Genomic DNA, 26,180 nt, shown 5'->3' with positions numbered 1-26,180 from the left:
ATGGTACTGTTGGTGTTGTTGTCGGTGGTACTGTTGATGCCGGTGATGCTGCTGGTGCTTGTAACCTTTGCACCGTATTCTCCAAAGCCACTACCCGAGTGCAAAGCTCGTTGACTTCTTCTACTACACCGGGATGATTGGCGGTTCGGACGAGCGGATGAATAAGATCCAGAATTTGAGATAGTATATTATCGTGACGAGATACTCTGGAAATGAGAGAGAAAATAGTGTCTCGAACAGGTTCGCCGGTAAGTGTTTCAGGTTCTTTGCCAAGAGGGCAATGTGGTGGATGAAAGGGATCACCTTCTTCTTGTCTCCAATAATTAAGTAGGCTACGAACCCATCCCCAATTCATCCAGAATAGATGATGGCTAATTGGTTGATCCATTCCGGTTACACTGTCTTCGGAATTCAGGTGAATATCCATATCGGAATAGCTGTCAGAGTTTGAACTAGATACGGGATCCATCTTGTATAATTAGGGAGATGATTTTTGATATGAATTAGATTATAGAATTTAGTTTGGTATTCTTCAATACATAATTTACATATGTATATATAATACCAAATTCCATAAATCACGGAGAAATTTTCGGAAGATATCAGGAAAAGTTTACAGTAACAGATACGCTAAGATATGAATTTTTGTCTATACACTATTTTTGCAATAAATGCAGGAAAACGTGTCTAGACTTAAGAATGATAAGCATGTAATTTCCGACAAGAAATGATAAGCAAAACTTTTAACATGCAGACACGGTCGAAGTCCAGACTTACTAATGCATCTTAACAACTATCAGTTAGACACATTCATGCAAGACCTGGTTCGCTAGGACCAACGCTCTGATACCAACTGTGACGATCGCTCCAAATCCATATGGACGAACACGTCATTCATTGATTTCATTGCGAGGTATTTGACCTCTATATGATACGTTTTGTAAACATTGCATTCTTTTGAAAAGGCACACCATAAATGAATATTTAAATCAAAGGTTTTCGACATCTGATGATTTCTACTTATAGAAAATCACCGTAAATGATAGTTTACAATAGTACTTCCGTTAACAATGAAGTCAAAATAAGATACATGGTGATGATTTGGTGAATGCAACGTTTCCTTGAAAAATATGTCATATAAGACTCCATGCACATAGCTTGTCTATCATATAAGCAAACAGCGGAAGACTTCTAGGGAACCTGAGAATAAACATGCTAACAAGTGTCAACACAAAAGTTGGTGAGTTCATAGTTTTAATGTTTCATATAATCTGTATATAAAGGTGGATCACAAGATTTCAGTTGTTTCATCCAGAAATGTTTATCAAAATATTCTACGAAATTGAGCACCCTGGTAACTAAACTTTAACGTATATATAATTTATACCCTTTGTATAATCATCTTAATAATACACGCAAACCAACGTGTACGCTTCTCAAATAGCATACATCCATTAAAAGCTAGCGCTCTAGCTCGGACGGGGATATCAAGCCCTATGGATCCATATACTACTACTCGCGCTCACCAGTTCTTATAACCGGCAGTTACTAGTTACCAAAGCTAAGGGATTTTAGGTTCAAATTCAGTATAGAATTTAGTATGTACTTGTGTCCATTGTTTAAAATAAAGTGCATGTATTCTCAGCCCAAAAATATATATTGCAAAAGCATTTAAAAAGGGAGCAAATGAAACTCACCTTAGCAGCATATAAAGTCGTTCACCAAAATGTGATCGAAACTCGGATTACCAAATAATCGTAGATCTCAACCTAGAGAACATATGTTGGTCAATAAACGTCTATCAAGCTAGGTCAGGTCATAGTGTATCACAATCCTAATGCTCGAAATTGACATACAAAAGTTATTCAAAGTTGTTTCAAAAAGTCAATTTTGACAATAGTTCAACAAACGAGACGTACCTTATATAAGGATTCATTTGCTCAGTTGGTAATATTCAAAAATCCATTTTATCAATCTCGTAAACAAGTTGTTTAAGTATTAATTGCAGATTCAAAAAGCAATTCCAATTAATGTCAATTATAATTCAGTTGACCATATTGACTTTTCGCCAGCTTTCCGAAAACATGTATATCATATACCTTTTACCCGTAATATATGTATTTAATTCATGATTTATTATAAACTGTTTAACGACAAAATTTAGCATACAAGCATGTATAAATATATACACTCGAGCACTAGTATGTATACACTATTAATTTATAAAATATAAAATATAAATGCTTACGTATTAATATTGAGATTCAATATTGTAGAAAGTACGTAGACGTAACGGAGATGATAATCACTAGGTTTGATTCACAAATATACCCCCGAACATTACTCATAACCTCCTTGGCAATAACCCATAATTTCCTTAGCTCTATCCCGCTTGAAAACCATTTTGAAAGTGACACGCTCATAACCTCGTCGTAGTATTTTATGTATAATACTAATTAATAATATTAATAATAATAAGATTAATAATAATATTAATCTTAATAATAATAATAATAATAATAATAATAATAATAATAATAATAATAATAATAATAATAATAATAATAATAATAAATAAAATAAATACGTTGTAATATATGATTTAGAGAAAGAGTGTGAAAACTGAGCAATTTACAGAACCTTTTCTGAAAAAGTACCCCATGCGATCGCATGGGATTTGTGCTTCAAGGCCATGCGATCGCATGGCCCTCTGATCCAGCTCACAAACTTTTAACTTTTTGTTTGTCGACATAATTTTATATAATATATATAATATATTTAATTTATATAATTAATTATATATTATATTAAATTCACATGCATAGTTGACTTGTAATTTTTGTTCCGATAAGTCGTACGTCATCACTCGACTTATGTCCCGGTTCCGATTTTTCAAATGTCCTTTCGTACGCTGAGAAAACTTGTATTTTACATTTCGTGTCACGTACCTTTGTCAAAATATAGCCTTAAATTATCCCTAAACTATACCACTCAAAGTATATCTTAAACTTTCGAGTAATTTGATCATTTACTTCTATAAATTATCGTCTCGCTATTTGTTAATATATATATAATAACAAATCGTTTTATGACCAAGTTAATATATATTTTCAACATTCATAAACACGTTTTAAATATACGTCGCAAGTTATTCATACAATTAATATTCCAACTTATCATACATATTCAAATAAATATTTAAACCAATCAGTTTAATGTACGGTATTAAACAATTAATACATTGTTATGTTTTCAAGTTATAGTATATATATATATATATATATATATATATATATGTATCTATATACATATAATTGTTCGCGAATCTTCGAGAACAGCCGAAAGGTATTTGAATAGTTCAAAAATTTTGAGATTCAGTTTTACAGACTTTGCTTATCGTGTCGAAAATGTTAATCATACAAAGATTAAGTTTAAATTTGGTCAAAAATTTTCCGGGTCATCACAGTATGTATGTATGTATGTATGTATGTATGTATGTATGTATGTATGTATGCTTGACTCCAAGCAAGTATGAATGTACGCGGAATCATGTATCAAATAGCCAAGTATGAACCTAAGAAAAACATAGAAATCTTTCAACGAAAACGTTGGTGAAATCATAGGTTTAAGTAAGTAAGTGAGTAAAAGTAAGCCGAACCACAAGATTTGCAACATTGATGAAATAGTAGTACATTCTAAAAGTTAATATTCACGAGCACCCAATTATCAAGGCTTAACATTCCGTCCGTTAAACCCCATTAATAGTGCTAGAACAACATTGTTTCTCGAAAATATATTTCATCCGTAGACGGTAGCGAACCGTCCGAGATGAGGGTTTGTCAAACCCATATGGCCATACAACATAAGTTCACGCCTACACTTACACACTGCAAGAGTAACTAATGATAATCGAATTGAGGATTTTGTTCTAAACTCGTATGTAGAATGTTTGTTTTCCTCTACTTGTGTTCACTTAGTTAAAAAGAAATGTTTATGTTTTCTAATCCCAAATGTAAGTTCAAAAGAGTAAAAGTGGGACTATGATCTCACCTCGAGTGCACGAGTATAAATGTACTTCACAAAGTAAACGTGTGCATGAAAGTTGCTTAGCCTTGACCTAAACAAGTAAGTTGTATCAATTAATCGATTACGACACATGGTTGGGTGAAATGTGTTCAATTAGTCCTATGGCTCGTTACGACTCGAATATATATAGCATGTGAGTCAAATTGTCCAAGTTTCATGCAAGAATCAAGTATAAAAGAAGATTAGAACGATTGCATAAATGTTTGGTTAAGTTTAACTAAAAGTCAAACTCGGTCAAGTCAAAGTCAACGAAAAAGTCAACACGTTCGGGTCGGGTCCCGAACTATTTTTCTAAGGTTTTTAATCATATATAAGCATGTTAGAACAAGTTACATGTGAATCGGAGGTTCATAGCGTGCCAAACATTTTTCTTATTTTGACCAAGGAGGTCAGAACCTGGACACGCCTTATGTCGCGCCGCGACATAGGCTGGCCGCGCCGCGGCACATAACGTGTGCTGGTACCTGGCCAGTTTCAGTTTTCTAAGTCTCAAACCAAAACTCTTTCAAGCATAAATCACAAACCGCAAACACTTAGAATACGTATCTTATATCGTTGGAAAGCTCTTTTGAAAAGGAACACAACTAAGTACATATTATCAATCAAAACATGCATTTAAAATAATCAAATTCTTGTCAAATGTTCAATGAACGTTCATAATCAAAGTTTCAAGTTTGTAAAACGCATTTCATGATTCGGGCAACCAATTTATATGTATGATATGCCGTTTTGAAGGTAATGAAACATACAATACAATTAAATACTTACTAACAACATTAACAAGCATTCAATACATCAAAATCCCATTTTAAAGTTCATCAAACCCTAACCAAAATCATGAATTCAACCATTTTGTAAATGAAGCTTTTCTAAATCAACTAACACATCAAAATGAAGCTAATGATGCTAGTAACACTTTTAATACATGAACTTTAACATTTAAACAACATTAACTCATCCAAAATCAAAGATTAAGCACACCCATTTCAAGTTCATGCTAGTTACTCCAAAAACAACAAATCGAGCAAACCAAACATATATTCATGTTAGACTTGAGCCATAGACACTAACTAACACCATTTCAAGTATATAAAACGAATTTAGAGAAATCTAGAGTTTTTAGAAACCTTACCCCAAGTAGTGAAATTGGTACCAAATCGAAGAGGATGAAGAGAGGATTCCAAATATGTAATTTGTTTTGATGTTTGCTTGCTAAATCCGATTTAGATGATGAATTAGTGAGTTGGTTGAAGTTGATGTTCTTGGTGACTAGAGAGAAAAAGGAAGTAAGAGATAGATGGAAATGAATGGTGGAAAGAGTGGGTTGACTATTTGACCTAGTCAACTAGTTTGCCCACTTGGCAACTTCGGTCCCTCAATTTTGAAAGCGGGTGTGTGAATTAACCAAACGAATATTTTAAAAACGCCCGAGTAACCGAGTGATGTTATAATTAAATAGCGGGAAACTACGAATTTAAATAACGAAAGATATTATTTAAAAAAAAAGACAGTGTTAAAAATAAATTTAACGGAAAAACGCGGGATGTTACATTACCTACACCTTAAAAGAAATTTCGTCCCGAAATTTAGTTGGAAGTAGTAGTTGTTGGTTCTTCCTCGAGATGTTATGTTGCCGATTCTACGAATAAGTGAAGGTATGTCTTTGAGAATTTCAACGGACTTTGACGGTCGGGATTTTACGTTGGTTTAAAGTTTGGCTTCACGATTTATAGTTTCAACCGGTCCTCCTAGGAAGTGAAGTTTATCGTTGATAGTAAGTTCATCGAAGAGGTTAATAAGTTCTTGTTTCGCGAGACACGCCCTTAAGTTTGATACGCAGAATTTAGGATGAACGGAATTTGTTTGAGTCGGAAGCTTGAAGCGGTAAGCAACGGGCACAACACGCCCCAAGATTTCAAAAGGACTAAAATTATCGCGGATTTAGCTTTCTACGTTTCCGAAACTGATTACACCTCCTCAAGGTGCGACTATTAACGTTACGCGGTTTCCCACTTGGAATTTGAAATGTTTACGTCTAACATCGGTGTAGCTCCTTTGGCGACTATGGGCCGTCTTGAGCCTTTCTTGGAATTGAATAATTTTTCGGTTGTTTCATGAATGAGTTCGGGTCCGATGGTTCGCTTGTCACCTACTTCAGTTCAAAGATTTAGAAAACGACAATTTCGGCCATATAAAGTTTCGAGAAGGTGCGGCGTTAATACACGAATGAAAATTTTTGTAGTAAGAGAATTCGGTTAAAGACAAATACTTTTCTCAAGTAAATTTAAAATTGATAATACAAACTCGTATTATGGTTTCCAAGGTTTGAATCATATGTCTGCTTGGTCCGTCGATTTGTGGATGACACGCGGTACTTATGTCTAAACGTGGTCCCGTGACTTTTTGTAAGGCACTCCGAAATCTAGAAGTGTAACGAGGATCTCGATCCGAAACGAGGTACATTTCTTTAATGTATATTTGAGCAAGATTGTTAGGACCTGAAAACGTTTGTTGGAACAAGTTTCTGTTTCTCAAGAATTTCGCGCCGCGAAAGATTTATCGATTTCCGAAAACGTTCGTTAGAGCAAGTTCCTTATCAGTTTCTGAAAACGTTCGTTAGGACTATTCACCTTCGTGGCGAATACTAGTATATTGTGAAGAGTCTCTCTCTCCATTGAAATTAGATAAAAGATTTACTTATACGGAAGTACGAGTTTAATGCGAGAGAAATTCCTGCCTCGATGTGAGCATAACAAGCATATCGTAGTTCGTCAATAAAACTGCGCGAAGATGAGATAGTATACACATGTATCATATGTTTGAAGTCGAAAGAATTTGTCGTTCATCCGGAAGCATAAATATGGTTCGACAATAATCGACGATGTGTCCCGGGTATGGTTGTTATTAGTATTCTCGGAGTTGTCGGATGTTCAAACAAGAAAAATGAAGTCATGTACATGGCACATGGTGGTGATTAGGTTGATCGAGTCCAATCACCATCACGAGTCATTAGAACTTTGGTATGACTTACCATAATATAACCACTTTGATCGAGTGTCGTTATATTACGCTAACTCATACCTCCATCCCCACATCACTCCATAGATTCAGGTTCGTGTAACCGTGAAGTTTTAAAATGAACAAAGCATAACGACATCAACAATGTGACTCGTATTTAATCGCAAGAATTAGTGCGACTCTAAAGAAGCGTTCCCCGAGGGAAGTGTATAAATGATCGTTCACGTCAATGCGGTTCAAGTCAAACGATAATGCCCTTAGGAACGAAAAGAGTAACGAATCATGATAACAAATAGTACGCAGCCGTAGTGATAAGCATTGATGACGATACTCACATAGAGTAGTGATGGTAGTAACAAGAAGTGGTAGATAGTAAGGAACACCGGTGTGACACCGATAGTAAGTTGAAACGGTGGCGAATAACAATCTGGGAGACAGAATTCCGGAACAAGTGTGACTAATGAAGTCATCGTCATCCTTTCGTGTATGAACCTTGAAATTAACGTGGGTTACCAGAAAGTGGCAGAATACCGATTCATATGATGAAAGTTTGGTACCATTAAGAAGTTTGCCTAAGAATGATTCAAGTATAATGCACAATTAGTCAAGTAAGTGCTATCTATAGCAAATGTATGTCAGAATGCAATGGTTAACTATCCGGTTGTAGTCTAGATTCACTAATGCGTCCTAACGACTCTGTCAGACACACTAATGCATATCCTAGTTCCCTACAACCAACGCTCTGATACCATCTGTAGCGACCTGACCAAATCGTCATTGACGGTGCCGCTAACTTAGGTCCCGTTACGTGGTCGTAGTCCCTAAATGAGACCCGTTTGACCAAAATTATGTCGCATTCATTTGAAACGTACAAGACTTACAAAGTTTAGTTTACAAAACAATTCGACAACAAGTCTAAGTTTACAAAAGTTGTAAAGTATAAATGAATTAACTTGCGACATAATTAGTTTAAAATCACAGTTGCTATAAATTGCGTAAGTATGTAGATGATAATGCTAAAAACGAACATATATTTCATAGCATTATTCCTCAAGAAAGACAAGCTTTTAGTTGCAATTGTTCTATTTACAAGTGATATTCGTTTAAATAATAAAAGGTGAAGACAAAAGACAGGTTCGACGAATTGAAGACGCAAACGACCAAAAAGCTCAAAAGTACAAAATACAATCAAAGAGGTTCCAATTATTGATAAGAAACGTATCGAAATTACAAGAGTACAAGATTCAAAACGCAAAGTACAAAATATAAAATTGTACGCAAGGACGTTCGAAAATCCGGAATCGGGACATGAGTCAACTCTCAACGCTCGACGCAACGGACTAAAAATTACAAGTCAACTATGCACATAAATATAATATAATATTTAAATAATTCTTATAATTATTTAATATATTATATTTATTTATAAAACCGTCGGTAAACAAAGAGCCAAACTTGTGTGAGCTGTATTTAAAAACTCCGCGACTCGCGGAGTTTGAAGGCCAAAAGGGTCGCGAGTCGCGGAGCCCCAAATTCTGAAACTCCCTATAAAGCCAACCGAATTCTGATCATTTTTCATCCATCATATATCCATCTCTCTATATACATCGTATATATTTATATTTATATTTTAATTTTATTTTTAATTTTAATCCTAATAATAAGGGTATGTTAGCAAATGTTGTAAGGGTGTAAGTCGAAATTCTGTCCGTGTAACGCTACGCTATTTTTAATCATTGTAAGTTATGTTCAACCTTTTTACATTAATGTCTCGTAGCTAAGTTATTATTATGCTTATTTAATCCGAAGTAATCATGATATTGGGCTAATTACTAAAATTGGGTAATTGGGCTTTGTACCATAATTGGGGTTTGAACAAAAGAACGACACTTGTGGAAATTAGACTATGGGCTATTAATGGGTTTTATATTAACTAAACAATACCTTGTTAATTTAATATACAAACTTATAATTCGACGTATTTATATATAACCACATACGCTTGACTGGGTACGGTGGGCGGGATATCTATAAATACCAATAATTATTCATTTTACCGGACACGGAACTGGATTAATAGTTAATAGACTTGTTGAAACAGGGGTGAATTACATTCAAGGGTAATTGGTGTAATTGTTAACAAAGTAGTAAAACCTTGGTTTACACGCAGTCGATAACCTGGTGTATTCATTAAACAAAGTATTAAAACCTTGTTACAATTCGAATCCCCAATTAGTTGGAATATTTGACTTCAGGAATAAGAATAATTTGACGAAGGCTTTCGCTCTTTATATTTATGACTGATGGACTATTATGGACAAATCCGTATGGACATATTAAATAATCCAGGACAAAGGACAATTAACCCATGGGCATAAAACTAAAATCAACACGTCAAACATCATGATTACGGAAGTTTAAATAAGCATAATTCTTTTATTTCATATTTAATTTCCTTTATTTTATATTTAATTGCACTTCTAATTATCGCATTTTTATTGTTATTGTATTTAATTGCACTTTTAATTATTGTACTTTTTAATTATCGCAAGTTTATTTTATCGCACTTTTATTATTCGCAATTTCATTATCGTTATTTACTTTACGCTTTAATTTAAGTCTTGTATTTATTTTTAATATTTTACATTTGGTTTTAACTGTGACTAAAGTTTTAAAATCGACAAACCGGTCATTAAACGGTAAAAACCCCCCTTTTTATAATAATAATATTACTTATATATATATATTTGTATTTTTATAAAAGTAAACTAATATAGCGTTAAGCTTTGTTTAAAAAGATTCCCTGTGGAACGAACCGGACTTACTAAAAACTACACTACTGTACGATTAGGTACACTGCCTATAAGTGTTGTAGCAAGGTTTAAGTATATCCATTCTCTAAATAAATAAATATCTTGTGTAAAATTGTATCGTATTTAATAGTATTTCCTGTAAAAATATAAGCTATTTCGTATACACCTCGCGAAACATCAAGTATTTTTGGCGCCGCTGCCGGGGAAATCGCTTAAAAGCCGGAAGCGCAATGCTAATATAAAAAAAAAAAAAACGCGTCGAATTTTAAATAACCTGTCAGTTGAATTTTGGAACCCCGCGAGTCGCGGGGTTTGCTGCTTTAAATACCGCAAGTCGCGGAGGGGACCTGACACCGACAGAAACCCTAACTGCAATTAATTACGGAGTAATTATTAATTATTATTATTATAAACCCTAATTACTTATTATTATTATTATTAGTTTTATTTTAAAGTTTTACTTTTTATTTAATTTATATTTTAGTTAAATTAGTTTAATTAAATTGTAAAATTAATAGTTTTAATAAATAAATAAATAATATAAAAATAATATTTTTATAAAAATTGTACTTTTTACAACTTTTTGTATATTTTTATATTTTGTCCCTTTTTAATCGTTTTAGCGTAATATTTGTATTTTTAGCTCATATTTAGTTTTAAACTTAGTTTTTGCCATAGTTATTTTTATTTCTAGATTTTTAGGCTTTGCCGTAGAATTCCTTAAGTGCTTTTTCTTTAGACTAAGATTTAGGTGCTTTAGAATTTTGCGACGCCTTTTTAAGTTTTAGTACCTTTATAAGTTATTTCCATTTAGTTTTTCCTGTAAGCTTTAATATTTTTAGACGACTTTTACCTATGTATCAATTATCATTCCAATTAGTAATCTCAATTTGCGATTATAATTTTAAGTTAGTTGTAGTAATAAGGTTAGGTTAGTCAAGTATTTTTAAGTTTTATAAGTTTCTTTTATTTTTCCGTCACCTTTTATTTTTCAACCATTTTTCTTTTTCGACCTTTTTCCGACACGCTCTTTTTCTTTCTTATTTCTCGCTATTCTAGTTTTTAGGACATAGATTTTTATTCTACTTCTTATCTAAATTTCTTAAAATTACGAAAATTTATTTTAAGTGGTTAAATTGATAGACATCAAAATTTTCTGTTTCGTAGTAATAGTTGGATTTGTACGTGGACCGGGTTATTGGAGCCAAACAGTCCTCAATTATATTGAGACCAAACGAATCCTGCCCCTCTGCTGCATCTTTTGGCTATTCGAAACGTGGGCAAAATCAGAAAAGTCTATTGATTGGATAACTTATTATAATTTTTCTTTCCTTTTAAAAACTAATAGGATATTCAGTGAATGCACCGAGCAAGACGTTCACCACCTTTTGTACGTTCACCACCTTTTGTACGTTTACCACCTGTAACTAGATCAAGACATTTAGCAAATATTACTGCCGTTGATTTTTCTTTAGAATCGTCATCCAGTCGACCAAGTACTTCAGTTCAAATTTCCGATAATCCATTTTTTGAACCCGACCTCACAATTGAGAATCCGGAGAATATTCAGGAACGGTTCGTAGATCCTGAACCACTAAACTTTCCTCCGGAACCACCAATCATTCAAACAGAGATTGTTGAGGAACGGACCATTAAATCAGAATCCTCTAGTGATTTCGATTCAACAAATTCAATTATGGAGAATCTGGAACCTTTAAGTATGGAAGACCGAATGAGAGCTAAACGCACTGGTCAAGGTCACGCAATTACTCATCCAGACATTAATGCGCCAGATTATGAAATCAAAGGACAAATTCTACACATGGTGACTAATCAATGCCAATTTAGTGGTGCGCCGAAGGAAGATCCAAATGAACATTTACGTACCTTTAATAGGATCTGCACACTATTTAAAATCCGAGAAGTGGAGGATGAACAGATATATCTCATGTTATTTCCCTGGACTTTAAAGGGAGAAGCCAAAGATTGGTTGGAATCGTTACCTGAAGGGGCGATTGATACATGGGATGTTTTAGTTGACAAATTTCTTAAACAATTCTTTCCTGCATCTAAAGCCGTAAGACTTCAAGCATAAATTGTTACGTTCACACAGAAGCCAAATGAAACTCTATATGAGGCGTGGACAAGATATGGAAAGTTATTAAGAGGATGTCCGCAACATGGTTTAGACACCTGTCAAATAGTACAAATATTCTACCAAGGATGCGACATCACTACAAGGAAAGACATAGATATAGCAGCTGGTGGTTCTATTATGAAGAAAACCGAAACTGATGCTTACAAAATTATTGATAACACTGCTTCCCACTCACATGAGTGGCACCAAGAAAAAGATATCGTTAGATCATCTAAAGCAGCTAGAGCCGATTCTAGCCATGACTTAGATTCCATTTCCGCAAAGATAGATGCTGTGGAGAGACGAATGGAAAAGATGACTAAAGATATTCACTCAATACGAATTAGTTGTGAGCAGTGTGGAGGACCACATTTGACAAAAGATTGTCTCAGTATTGAATTAACAATGGAACAAAGAGAAAATATTTCATATATAAACCAAAGGCCTGGAAATAATTATCAGAATAATTATCAACCGCCAAGACCAATTTATAATCAAAACCAGAACTATAACAGAAATATTCCATACAACAACCAACAAGGTCCTAGCAATCAACAAGTATCCAATAATACTTACAATCAGCAAAGACCTAATTTTCAAAACAAACTACCACAACAAACCGATGATAAAAAACCGAATTTAGAAGACATGATGACGAAGCTAGTTGAAACTCAAACGCAAATTTTTCACATCTCAGAAACAAACTAATGAACAAAATGCTCAAGCATTTAAAAATCAACAAGCTTCTATTCAAAATCTGGAACAAGAAGTAAGTAACCTAGCAAGGTTAATAGGTGAAAGAAAACCGGGAAGTCTACCTAGTGATACAAACGCTAACCCCCGGAATGAAACAGCTAAAGCCATTACCACAAGAAGTGGTACAACGCTTAAACCACCTGAAATACCTGTAACTTCTAATGAAGCTATTCCTACTCCACAAGAACCACAACCTGATCAAGATAAGGAAAAAGAACCGGTAGTTGAAAAGTTTAATGAAGATAACACAGTTAAGGCTAAACCTTATGTTAAACCATACCAACCACCACTTCCTTACCCAAGTAAAATGAAGAAAGAGAAACTTGAAGCCGAGCAATCCAAATTCTTGGATATGTTTAAACAGATAAATGTAAATCTTCCTTTCATTGATGTGATTTCATGAATGCCTAGATATGCTAAATTCTTGAAAGATCTAATCTCAAATAGAAAGAAAATGGAAGAACTCTCGACTGTTACTATGAATGCTAATTGTTCAGCAGTGCTGTTGAATAAGATACCAGAAAAACTATCTGATCCAGGAAGTTTCACAATTCCATGTTTTCTGGGTAGTCTTAGTTCAATAGAAGCATTGGCAGACTTAGGTGCTAGTATAAATCTAATGCCGTATTCACTATACGCTAAACTAGACCTTGGAGAATTGAAACCAACCAGAATAAGCATACAACTAGCCGATAGATCAATAAAATATCCTAGAGGGATAATGGAGAACATGCTAGTTAAAGTTGGTACTTTAGTATTTCCAGTAGATTTTGTTGTTCTGGACATGGAAGAAGATTCTCAAGTTCCTCTCATATTAGGAAGACCATTCTTAAACACGGCTAAAGCAATGATAGACGTGTTCGGTAAGAAATTGACCCTAAGTATAGAGGATGAGAGTGTTACCTTTTCAGTTGATAGAGCAATGCAACAACCACAATCTGCAGATGATACATGTTATTATATTCAAACTATAGATGCACATGCAGAATTATTAAAAGAATTTCCAGAATTACAAGGAACAGGAGAATGTTCTTTAGGAGAAGGTGATGAACCAATTGATGAAGCTGAAATGTTAGCTACACTTATAGCTAATGGATATGAACCAACAACAGAAGAAATTCAAATGCTAAAAGAAGAAGACAGATATCGATACAAATCATCGATAGAAGAACCTCCGAAATTAGAGTTAAAGCCACTTCCAAACCATTTGGAATACGCTTATTTACATGGTGAATCTGAATTACCTGTAATAATATCGTCTTCTCTTACTGAAAATGAGAAATCACAACTCATTTCTGTGTTGAAAGCTCATAAACCAGCCATTGCATGGAAGATTCATGATATTAAAGGAATAAGTCCTTCGTATTTCACACATAAAATCCTTATGGAAGAAGGTCATAAAACGTATGTGCAACGCCAACGAAGACTAAGTCCTAATATGCAAGATGTAGTTAAGAAAGAGATTATTAAACTGCTAGATGCAGGTCTAATTTATCGAATCTCTGATAGTCCATGGGTAAGCCCAGTTCAATGCGTGCCTAAGAAGGGTGGCATGACTGTCATTACAAATGAGAAAAATGAGCTTATTCCTACTAGGACCGTAACAGGATGGCGTGTATGTATTGATTATAGAAAATTAAATGATGCCACCAGAAAAGATCGCTTTCCCTTACCTTTCATAGATCAAATGTTGGAAAGATTATCCGGAAATAGTTACTATTGTTTTCTAGATGGATTTTCCGGATATTTTCAAATTCCAATAGCACCCGAAGATCAAGAGAAAACCACATTCACGTGCCCTTATGGTACTTTTGCTTACAAACGCATGCCATTTGGACTTTGTAACGCCCCTGCAACCTTTCAAAGGTGTATGATGGCGATTTTTCACGACATGATAGAAGAATGCATGGAAGTTTTCATGGATGACTTTTCAGTCTTCGGTGATACATTTGAATCATGTCTAGCTAATCTTGAACGAATGCTTATTAGATGCGAACAATCAAATCTAGTACTTAATTGGGAGAAATGCCATTTCATGGTTAAAGAAGGCATCGTTCTTGGTCATAAAATTTCAAAAGAAGGAATTGAAGTGGATAGAGCTAAAGTAGATGTAATTGCTAAACTTCCACATCCCACCAATGTTAGAGGAGTTAGGAGTTTTCTAGGGCATGTCGGTTTTTACCGACGTTTCATAAAAGATTTTTCTAAAATTGCCACTCCTATGAATAAACTCCTAGAAAAGGATGCTCCATTCATCTTTTCAGATGAGTGTATCAAATCTTTTAATATTCTTAAAGAGAAACTCACTAATGCGCCGATCATGATAACACCAAATTGGAATCTACCATTTGAACTAATGTGCGATGCAAGTGATTTTGCAATGGGAGCCGTTTTAGGACAAAGGATTGAAAAACGATTTCAACCTATATATTATGCTAGTAAGACGTTACAAGGAGCACAAACGAACTATACAACTACTGAAAAAGAACTCCTTGCTATTGTCTTTGCTTTTGACAAATTTCGATCATATCTCGTTCTAGCAAAAACGGTGGTCTATACCGACCATTCTGCTCTTAGATACCTATTTTCGAAACAAGATGCTAAACCAAGATTAATCCGTTGGATCTTACTCTTACAAGAGTTTGATATTGAAATCCGAGATAAAAGAGGAGCAGAAAATCTCGCCGCTGATCATCTTTCTAGTCTTGAAAATCCCGAATTAGAAGTTCTAAATGAATCGGCCATACAAGACAACTTTCCTGATGAATATCGATTGAAGATAGATTATAATGAAATTCCATGGTTTGCAGACTATGCAAACTACTTAGTTTGTGGATTCCTTGAAAAAGGATTATCGTACCAAAGACGAAAGAAATTCTTCAGTGATATAAAACACTATTTTTGGGAAGATCCACATCTGTTTAAAAGTTGTCCCGATGGAATAATACGCCGATGTGTATTTGGAGATGAAGCTAGTAAAATTTTAAACCATTGTCACACAGGACCAATAGGAGGGCATTATGGGCCTCAACTAACAGCAAGAAAAGTTTATGATGCTGGATTCTATTGGCCTACAATTTACAAAGACGCACACCTTCTTTGCAAATCCTGTGATGCTTGTCAAAGGGCCGGAAAAATAAGTCAACGTGATGAAATGCCACAAAATGTCATCCAAGTATGTGAAGTATTTGACATTTGGGGTATTGACTTTATGGGTCCATTTCCGAAATCTCATAATAATCTATATATACTCGTAGCCATTGATTATGTATCTAAATGGGCGAAAGCACAAGCTCTCCCAACTAACGATGCACGAGTTGTAGTCAACTTTTCAAAACGTCTTTTTGCAAGGTTTGGAACACCGAAAGCTTTAATAAGTGATCGGGGAACTCATTTCTGTAATAATCAACTTGAGAAAGTTCTTAAAAGATATGGAGTAACTCATAAAATCTCCACCGCATATCATCCACAAACAAGTGGACAAGTTGAAAATACCAACCGAGCTTTAAAACGTATTCTAGAGAAAACCGTAGGATCAAATCCGAAGGAATGGTCCATTAAATTGGAGGATGCACTCTGGGCTTTTAGAACAGCCTACAAAACTCCAATTGGAACCACACCTTTTAGACTTGTTTATGAAAAAGCATGTCATCTTCCAGTAGAAATTGAACACAAAGCATTTTGGGCTTTGAAGACATGTAATCTTGATTTACATGAAGCCGGATGTCTACGATTAAATCAACTAAACGAATTAGAAGAATTAAGACATGAAGCATACGAAAATTCGTTAATCTATAAGGAAAGAACGAAGAAATGGCATGATAAAAGAATCAGAAGTTCAAAAGAATTTAAAGAAGGAGACAGAGTTCTTCTTTTCAATTCACGATTCAAGCTATTTCCTGGAAAATTGAAATCAAGATGGTCTGGACCATTCATAGTCAAAAGAGTTTTCCCTTACGGAACGATAGAATTAATAAATTCAAATGGGATTGAATTTAAAGTTAATGGTCACAGAGTTAAACACTACATACATAATCCGATAGAAGTCGACAACGAAGTTAATCACAATTTCGACACCACAGCTAACTAAGTGTGGGGAGAATCAAGTCTTTAAAGGATAATATGTATTTCTGTTAGAGTTAGATTGTCTGTTTTCGTGTAGTTCTAAAAAATAGAATCCGAATGGTCTTTCCCTAGCAGACCCTAAAGAACTAGTCTTCTCCCCCCATTCTGAATTTTTATTTTTTTTAGGTTTTTACAAAATGAAGACTGCCTGTGAACTAAACCATGGTCTAATGCTACACGCTTTGATCACTAAACGTAATAATGACACACTTCCGAGTGAAATAGTATCAGTAATCAGAGAAAGAATGGACGGAGTTAGAAAAGAATCCAGATGCGAAGATAATAAGTTACAATTTGGTAAAGGAAAATCAAAATCCGCAGCGAAAAGAAGAGCACGACACCTAGAAAGATGTCACAAATACGGAAAATGGTCACATGGAGGTAAATGTTCAAATAATCAAACCTATTCAAACACCGAATTTGTTACTTTATGCAGAGACGGACCGTTCGTATGTTTAGAAGAAAAAACACTGAATGCTCGAGGTTACGCCTATGTAGCCATGGAAAACCAATTAAACCGACTATATTATGAATGGGATAGATCATATAACTAAGAAATCTATTTCACAGGTATGTTTGTACAGTTTTTATTTTATTTTTTTTTATTTTTAACCTTTTGATATTAAACGCTAATTTGTTCGCTATAAAGTATTAAATTGGTATTGAATAAAATTAGGTTTGGCGACCGAAATTATTGATATCATTCAAAAATTTATTACATCACTACGAAATTTAACGTTTATTCTTAAGGTATAAATATCTTTAATCAACCAACCCAAAATATTTCAAAAATTCGTCATGAGTTAAATTAGGTATTTGAACCGAAATTACTTTACCGAAAAGAGGGGCGCATATTTTTGATAATATTTGATTAATTAAAGTGGGATAAAAAGCCAAAAAGATTTTTAATTTTATTTTTACCATGTTTTTAAAATTAATATTTAAATCTTAAATTAATATTGTAAACTTTGTAAAAACAATATATTTAAAATTGTAAATATTTGAAAAATTAATATAAGTTTGGTGTGAATTTATAATATGAATTTTTAAATTAAGATTGGCGTGAATTTTTTATTTTTAAAATATGAATTTTTAATGTTATGCATTTTAAATTGTAAGTTTGGTGTGAATTTTTAATATTAATTTTGAATTTTATATTTAAATTGTGTGAATTTAAAAACAAAAATTTACTTTATCTCATTAAGTTAAAAATATGATTTTTAAAATTCGTCGTAAGTTGAAGACTAGGTATTTGAACCGAAATTGCTTTACCCGAGGGAGGGACGAGAACTTTTATTATCATTATTTTTAATCTTATTGAATTAAAGTATGCCAAAAACATTAAAAAACCCAAAAATCTTAGCTTTTAAAACAATCGCTACAAAAAGACAAATTTTAAAATTTTGTCGAGGGACGGACTAGGACATCGATCCGAAACGACCTCGTCCTAAATAACAAGGGAAACAAAATTTTAAAATTAATTACTTAATTGTTTTAATTAATATAAGATGTTAAAAAAAAAAAAAAAAAAAAAGCAAACTCCGCGACTCGCGGAGTTTGAAGCCTTAAACACCGCGACTCGCGGAGATATCAAATTACAGAAAAAAAATATAAGAGCTGGAACAGATCAGTCCCAACCCACAAAACTCACAAATACTGCGAACATAAACACGAAAAAACCCGAAAATACACCCCCAAAATCACAATTTTTAACCGTTAATCATCAAATATTTTACTAAAATCATGTTGAGAAGGATGCTATCAAGGAATTACTCAAGAAAAACGGTAAATTTCTACACCTAAACACCATTTAATCCGAAATTAGTGTTCTTGAGCAATTTTTTTCCCAATTTGATTTTGATGCTTTTTAGTGTAATTATGCTTAAATTGTTTATGTATTATGCTTGTATAACCTATATTGATGCTATTTAACATGATTAGAAGCCTTAAACTTCAAATTTTGAGTAATCTAGGGTTTGTGTTCTTGAGCAAATTTGGGGCTTTTTGATATAAACAGGTTATGGCCGATTTTTGTCATGAATTATTGCTAAATTAAGTAGTGTAACATGTTTAGGTAGTTAAATGATCCAAACTTTGAGCCTAAACATGATTTTGAGAATTAAAGTGGACTTTTTCAAGTCTAAAATTCATGAACTTGATTTTTGAGAGATAATGCCATTTGAAACTTGTTTAATTGCTAGTAATGATTATTTTGACATGTTATTTGAGTTAAACGCTTATGAACTTGGCGAACATTTTCGTATATGCTTATTTGAAAAAGTGTAGATTTGATGAAAATATGAAAATGAGCTTAAGTTTGATATAAATTGATCATGTCATTGTAATTATTTTGATTTATGATTTTGCTGACACTAATACATATTTGGATGCACAAAAATTGTGTTTGATGTGTTTTGCAGACTGAAAGGGGTGAATCTTCATCCCAAGCTCGCAATGCTCCTGCTGAGAATACGGAACAACAGGAGGTGGATAACTACTACAAGCAAGATATACCTCATCTAGTCATGACCTTTTCTGATATGCACTTAGAAGATTTGCACCCGAACCTGAGATTTGACAGACTTTGGATAGATTATCCAAAATACCAAAGGGGTTTGCATACTCTTCATTCTAAGGTTGTTGAGGTACCTAGGGTCATAGAACGGGGACCCTTAGAAGCTGTAGAATTGGCCGGGCCAATTAGGGAATTACTTGTACAGAGATATGGTAATTCTACTTTTAATGACTGGGTACGTTTATTCACCATGCGTAGACCTGTATATAAAGTATGGTGTGAAGAATTGTTGTGTAGTATAAAATTAAATGATCGGGTAGCTAGTTTAACCGATCGATCTTTTATTAGATTTTTGTTAGGAGGTTCGATGCGCCACATGTCTTTACTAGACATGGCTCAGGCTTTACGTATATATACGCCTGAGGAGTTAGCATCTGCCGATTGTAGAGGGTTGATACTAAATGGTAGAAAGATAGATGAAAATTTTGATACACACGGTGTATGGAGTCAAATGACAAGCCATCACCGATTCAAAGGGGGAAATTACTCTTATTTGGATATAGATAGAGCTGAATTAAGAGTAATTCATAGGTTTTTAGCTAATTCGATTACACAAAGAGGTAAGAACAAGGAAAAGGTAAATGAACAGGATTTGTTTTACCATATGTGTATTCGAGACCCACAAAGCGCTGTAAGTATACCTTATTGTGTGGGTTATTATTTATCAGCTATGGTTAGGGGGATGAGACCGCATAGCATAATAGGAGGTGGTATTTTTATTACTTTGATTGCTGAATATGTCGGTGTGGATATAAGTCGGGGGGATTATTAGTCGAAGAACCAGAACCCCGCGATACTATAGGTTTAAATGTATACCATGGTGCGAAAGTTTTGAAGAGGCGAAATAACGCCGCAGTACAATACCATGGTAGACATCCACAGGTTGAGAGAAACCAACAGCAAGGTAATGTAGGAGGGGGAAATGAAATGCAAGAAATGCAAAGGTTTATAGCTTCACAGGAGTACGAAAATGCTAGACAGAGAGCATTTGAAGATTGGCAAGTTCATCAAAACCAAATCATAGCTCATTTCCAACATATAGGTAGAAACTATATTCCTACACCAAAACCCATATTCCTTCCCTGGTCTATAGAGATGCAACCACCGTATCCTACGTATAATCCTGCCGAAGCATTCTATAGCACCTATGGTTATGCATGGAACCCCTATTGGTACCAGTATCATCCCTAGTCTACTTAGTATTTATTTATTTTGTAATTTGTAATATTGATACGTTTAATACTTATGTTAATATTGTAATAGTTTTTTATAATTTTCTAACTTTTATTCTTAGATTTTAATAATTTTTGAATGTGGGGTAATATACCAAACTTCAAAAATATGTATATATGTTTGCAGTTTATCTTATGTACACAACAGGGTAAAACAACGCATTTTCAAAGACTGACATTAAGTTCAGCAAAAGCAACTAATTTTGACGACAAGATGCAAAATATATGTGAAATAACAACAAGACGGAATGAACAAATGATGTGCACCATTTATCATTCAGCAAACAAACGCCAATATGTTTGGAAACTTTGGTAAAATTTAATCAATTTCACACAAATCACCCTCAATAATTTAAATTGTTACTGATTTCTTGTAAATGAGGGCATTGCAAGATCTTAAGTGTGGGAAGGGGTTAAATTCTTTCGGATTTTAAAATTTTTTACTTTATACACTTGGTTACCATTAAAAATACTAGTAAAGCAGTAGTTGTATTAGAATCTAGTGCTCTCTGATAATAAAGAACAGCCCTAGTCTTATATACTGACTACCCAATTCTAGTAAAATTTTTAAAAAATTTCAATTAAATGAACTCAAAATCATGTTTATACATATTTATGAACAATAAAACTAGGTTTTAACACCGAAATTATTGTTACCTCAGAAAGGACATAAATTGAGAAACAAACCAAAATGTTAAAATTCATTTAAAATGGAATAGAGGACGATAAAAAGGAAAATAAAAGCCAAGTGTGGGAAAATTTACCAAGTTATCTTAAACATATGTCACATATATATGTAACAAATAACTGAAAATACTTTTGCTTTGGACTAAACTAAACTGTTTTACCCGATGAAAGAAAAGAAGAGATGGATCTACACGATGAATCAATTCCATCATTAAAAGGAAGTAAAGTCTTCCGAAAAAGACACGCGCTTCTTGATTTAGGTCATGAAGTTGTCGTCCAGAACAGCTGTAGGTTGACAAAAAATCTAGAAAGTCATCACTAAAATCAGCAGAAAATCCACGGACCTCATCATTAAACAGGGTCGCCAAGTGGTCATATTTATCCTAACCATGAGAAGGATTTATCTCGTATAATGGGGGGGCACCATGCAAATTAGCTGGATAAGACTAATGAATCAGATCCCCAGAAAGGATAATCTCCTTAAAGATAAAAAATCAGCTTTTAAGCCTGATATTACTCAATCCTAGAGATTGACCTTAAAGATTGAGAATTCAAACTCATGGAATTCAATGATATCTAAACTCGAGCTTGAACGCGAAAATATTTTGATCAAAATTACAAACCGATTTGTTTTCTGAAAACCCTATTTTCAATGCGTTCATTACCATTGAACGTAAAATCCTAGGAATTCACCTGGAATTCATTAGGTCACCTGAACTGAATCGGGTGTCAACCGTAAGAACGGTGGTTGCATAGCATGGTCAAAGACAGGACCTTGTGCCATACCAAAAAATCATAAGGGTGAGCTTTACTATTGCTCCTACCAAGGATAGTAATTGCGCCCGACACGTTATAGACCATAATCAAATGCATGTCATTAGACATTTCCTTAACAGTTGCTTGTTCAACGCTTTCCTTTACAACCGGACGGTAGTTTACCAAAAGGTAATATACGGGACAAGTAAACTGGACGTGTTGATTTCCAAATACAAGGTTAGCAAGTGGGTGACACAAAACCATAAGTTTTGAGCTAAAATTTTCAAATCTGAAACCCACCAAACCCACAAAAATATTTTGCAAACACCGGTGAAGGGTTATTCCGGAAAACTTATCTAGGGTAAAAAAAAAACTAGATTTAATTTTCAAAAGATCAAATGTTTTCATAAAGATCCAATTTCCTTAATGGATCTAAATTTTTATAGTCATGTGGGACTGTAAACCATATCGTTACTACCATTGTTTATACCGCCGTATAGAAATCACTGATGTACAAAGTGTGAAGAATAAAGAAGTGATTCTAGTATTTCAAGATGATATTGCTTGAGGACAAGCAACGCTCAAGTGTGAGAATATTTGATAATGCTAAAAACGAACATATATTTCATAGCATTATTCCTCAAGAAAGACAAGCTTTTAGTTGCAATTGTTCTATTTACAAGTGATATTCGTTTAAATAATAAAAGGTGAAGACAAAAGACAGATTCGACGAATTGAAGACGCAAACGACCAAAAAGCTCAAAAGTACAAAATACAATCAAAGAGGTTCCAATTATTGATAAGAAACGTCTCGAAATTACAAGAGTACAAGATTCAAAACGCAAAGTACAAAATATAAAATTGTACGCAAGGACGTTCGAAAATCCGGAACCGGGACATGAGTCAACTCTCAACGCTCGACCCAACGGACTAAAAATTACAAGTCAACTATGCACATAAATATAATATAATATTTAAATAATTCTTATAATTATTTAATATATTATATTTATTTATAAAACCGTCGGTAAACAAAGAGCCAAACTTGTGTGAGCTGTATTTACAAACTCCGCGACTCGCAAGGGCCGCGAGTCGCGGAGCCCCAAATTCTGAAACTCCCTATAAAGCCAACCGAATTCTGATCATTTTTCATCCATCATATATCCATCTCTCTATATATATCGTATATATTTATATTTATATTTATATTTTAATTTTAATTTTAATTTTAATTTTAATTTTAATTTTAATCCTAATAATAAGGGTATGTTAGCAAATGTTGTAAGGGTGTAAGTCGAAATTATGTCCGTGTTGTGATGACCCGGAAATTTCCGAACAAATTTAAACTTTAATCTTTATATATATCCGACACGATAAGCAAAATCTGTAATGTTGAGTCCCAAAAGTTTTGAAACTATATTCATTTAATCAAATACCCTTTAACCATGCCTAACGATTCACGAACAATTATGTGTAAATAAATATATATGCATATACATGTGTGCTTATTAAATTGAGATATATTAATAAAACATTGAACGGATTAGTTAATATAAGCTATAAGATCTATTTTTTTTTTTAACTTGGAAATGCTATCAAGGTATTGAATGAATAATATGTTACATAAACATATTTGTTCGGTGTAAGTTTATCGACGAGATTAAAAGATAATATCAAATGATTGAATTATCAGATACATTGAATTATGATTAAGAGTATCTGTTATGAGGTCCACTTTGAATTAGGTAACCCTTATTATTAACCGTATTCGGAAAATGGTAAAGTGAGTTATAAAAGAAGACAAAGGTGTCAATTAACGGGAACTAGCCAAATGTTAGTGGAGTTTTCTGTTCGACTTTCTATATAAACGTTAACTAGTTAACCTTCCTATTATTTAGAGTGAAAGAGAAACTTTGGGAATATAGTTATATTATTTAGAAAGTTTAAGGAAAACAAACTAAACGTTGACGCATAAGGAAATTATATTTTTTTTTAAAGTATAAACGTTATAGGATATAATATCATAAACGATCTTCAAATATACTTTGAAATATAATTAAAATCTAAATATTTTATTAAAGTATTTCAAACCTATATATTATAAATATATTTTAATTTAGTCAAAAGACGTTTTGGTTTAAGTTAATGTTATTAAATATACTTCGATAACTAACGAGGGTATGAATTATAAAAGTAAATGACCAAAACACTCAAAAGATTAAGTTACACTCTGAGTGGATTAGTTTTTAATTAATTTAAGTCTATATTTTGATAAAGGTACGAGTCATAAAACGTCCTGATTTAAAATAATACATTTTGATAAACAACGAGTCACTGATTTATAGAAGTAAATGACCACAACGGTCAATTTTATAAGTTATATTTTTATAAAGGTAATTTATTGTTGAGTAAGTCTAATTTTTGTAAAAGGTACACGTCACGTAACGTAAAAGGCTAGTTTTCTAAATGTACGAAAGTGCGCCCGAAAAACCGAAAGTGGTACATGCGTCGTGAGACCACGACCGTGTCATTTTTGTAAAAATTATATTTTTACCATTAATGTAAATATAATATAATATTTAATTAATTCTAAAGATTAAATATATTATATATATTAAATAATATTATACATATTACTCAAATGATTTATGAGTGTCGGCAGAGCACAAAGTGCTTTATGAGCTGGAAGATTGTTTGCATGCGTACGTAAAAAAAAAAAACAAAAAAATAAAAAAAAAAAAAACTTCTATAAAGTCATTCGATTTCTAGTACCATTGTATCAATTCTCAATCTCTCTTTCTCTATTGTTACTTCGTATTATATATTATTATTATTATTATTATTATTATTATTATTATTATTATTATTATTATTATTATTATTATTATTATTATTATTATTATTATTATTATTAATCATATTATTATTAGGAGTTATTATTATTAGTAGTATACATAAAATATTACGACGGAGTGCTGTCTAAGTGTTTTCAAAACGGGTTTTATGAGTGGGATAGAGCTAAGGAAATTATGGGTTATAGCTATGGAGGTGATGGGTAATGTTCGAGGGTATGCTCGTGGGGTCAATCTAGTGTTTATCATCTCCGTTGCGTTTACGTACCGTTCCTGCAATATTGAATCTCAATATTGATACGTGAGTACTCATAATTTTATTTTTATATACCAATAGTGTATCCCTGACTAGTGCTCGAGAAAATAAGATTATGCATGTTTGTACATTTGATATTGCCCTTAGATAGGTTATGTTGAATCTTAAAGGTTGTTATACTAGGGATGAATTAAGGTATAAGATATGCATGTCATTGGAAAGCTAGCGAAAAATTAAGAACTTTTCATTTAGATATCGAATGGATTCGATGAACGGTTAGAAAGTTATGAATTAAACAATTAATTTCGTAATTAAGATTGCTAATGATAATTAGTGAACTAATTTTCTGGGTAATAAAAAGTGGTTATTTGGATTCTACTCGTCGAGTAGATGAATTTTCATATAAAGCACGTCTCGTTTCGTTGAACGGTTGTCAAGTTATGGATAAAAGAAGTTTTGTAAATTTTGATGAAACGTCGATACGGAAACTGAAATTCTCGTTGATCTGCGTTGTTTCAGATTAAAACAAAAATACCACTAAATTCTTTACTGTAAGGTCTAGCAAACGACTCTGGCCGTTTGTCAATTTGAGCCTCGACGATTTTTCTAAAAATCGTCAAAGTTGACTGTTTGGTCACATTTTAAAATTCTGAAAAGAACTGAAACTTTTTATTAAAAATGTCAGTTTTGTATCAGTTGTCATGGTCGGCCTGATGTGTGTTTACTTTTGCTAAAAATCATGTTATATCTTTGTGGTAACTAGAATTTGCAGGCTTTGACCGTTTGTCAATCCGAGTTTCGAGGAATTTTCTAAAAATCTCCAAAGTAGGCTACTCGGTCACTTTTGTAAATTTATTAAAGATGAAAAATTAACTTTGAAACGCCGA

Source organism: Rutidosis leptorrhynchoides, chromosome 1 (genome assembly GCF_046630445.1).
Source record: "Rutidosis leptorrhynchoides isolate AG116_Rl617_1_P2 chromosome 1, CSIRO_AGI_Rlap_v1, whole genome shotgun sequence".
Lineage (NCBI taxonomy): Eukaryota > Viridiplantae > Streptophyta > Magnoliopsida > Asterales > Asteraceae > Rutidosis > Rutidosis leptorrhynchoides.
Note: the sequence above shows the minus strand (reverse complement) of the source record.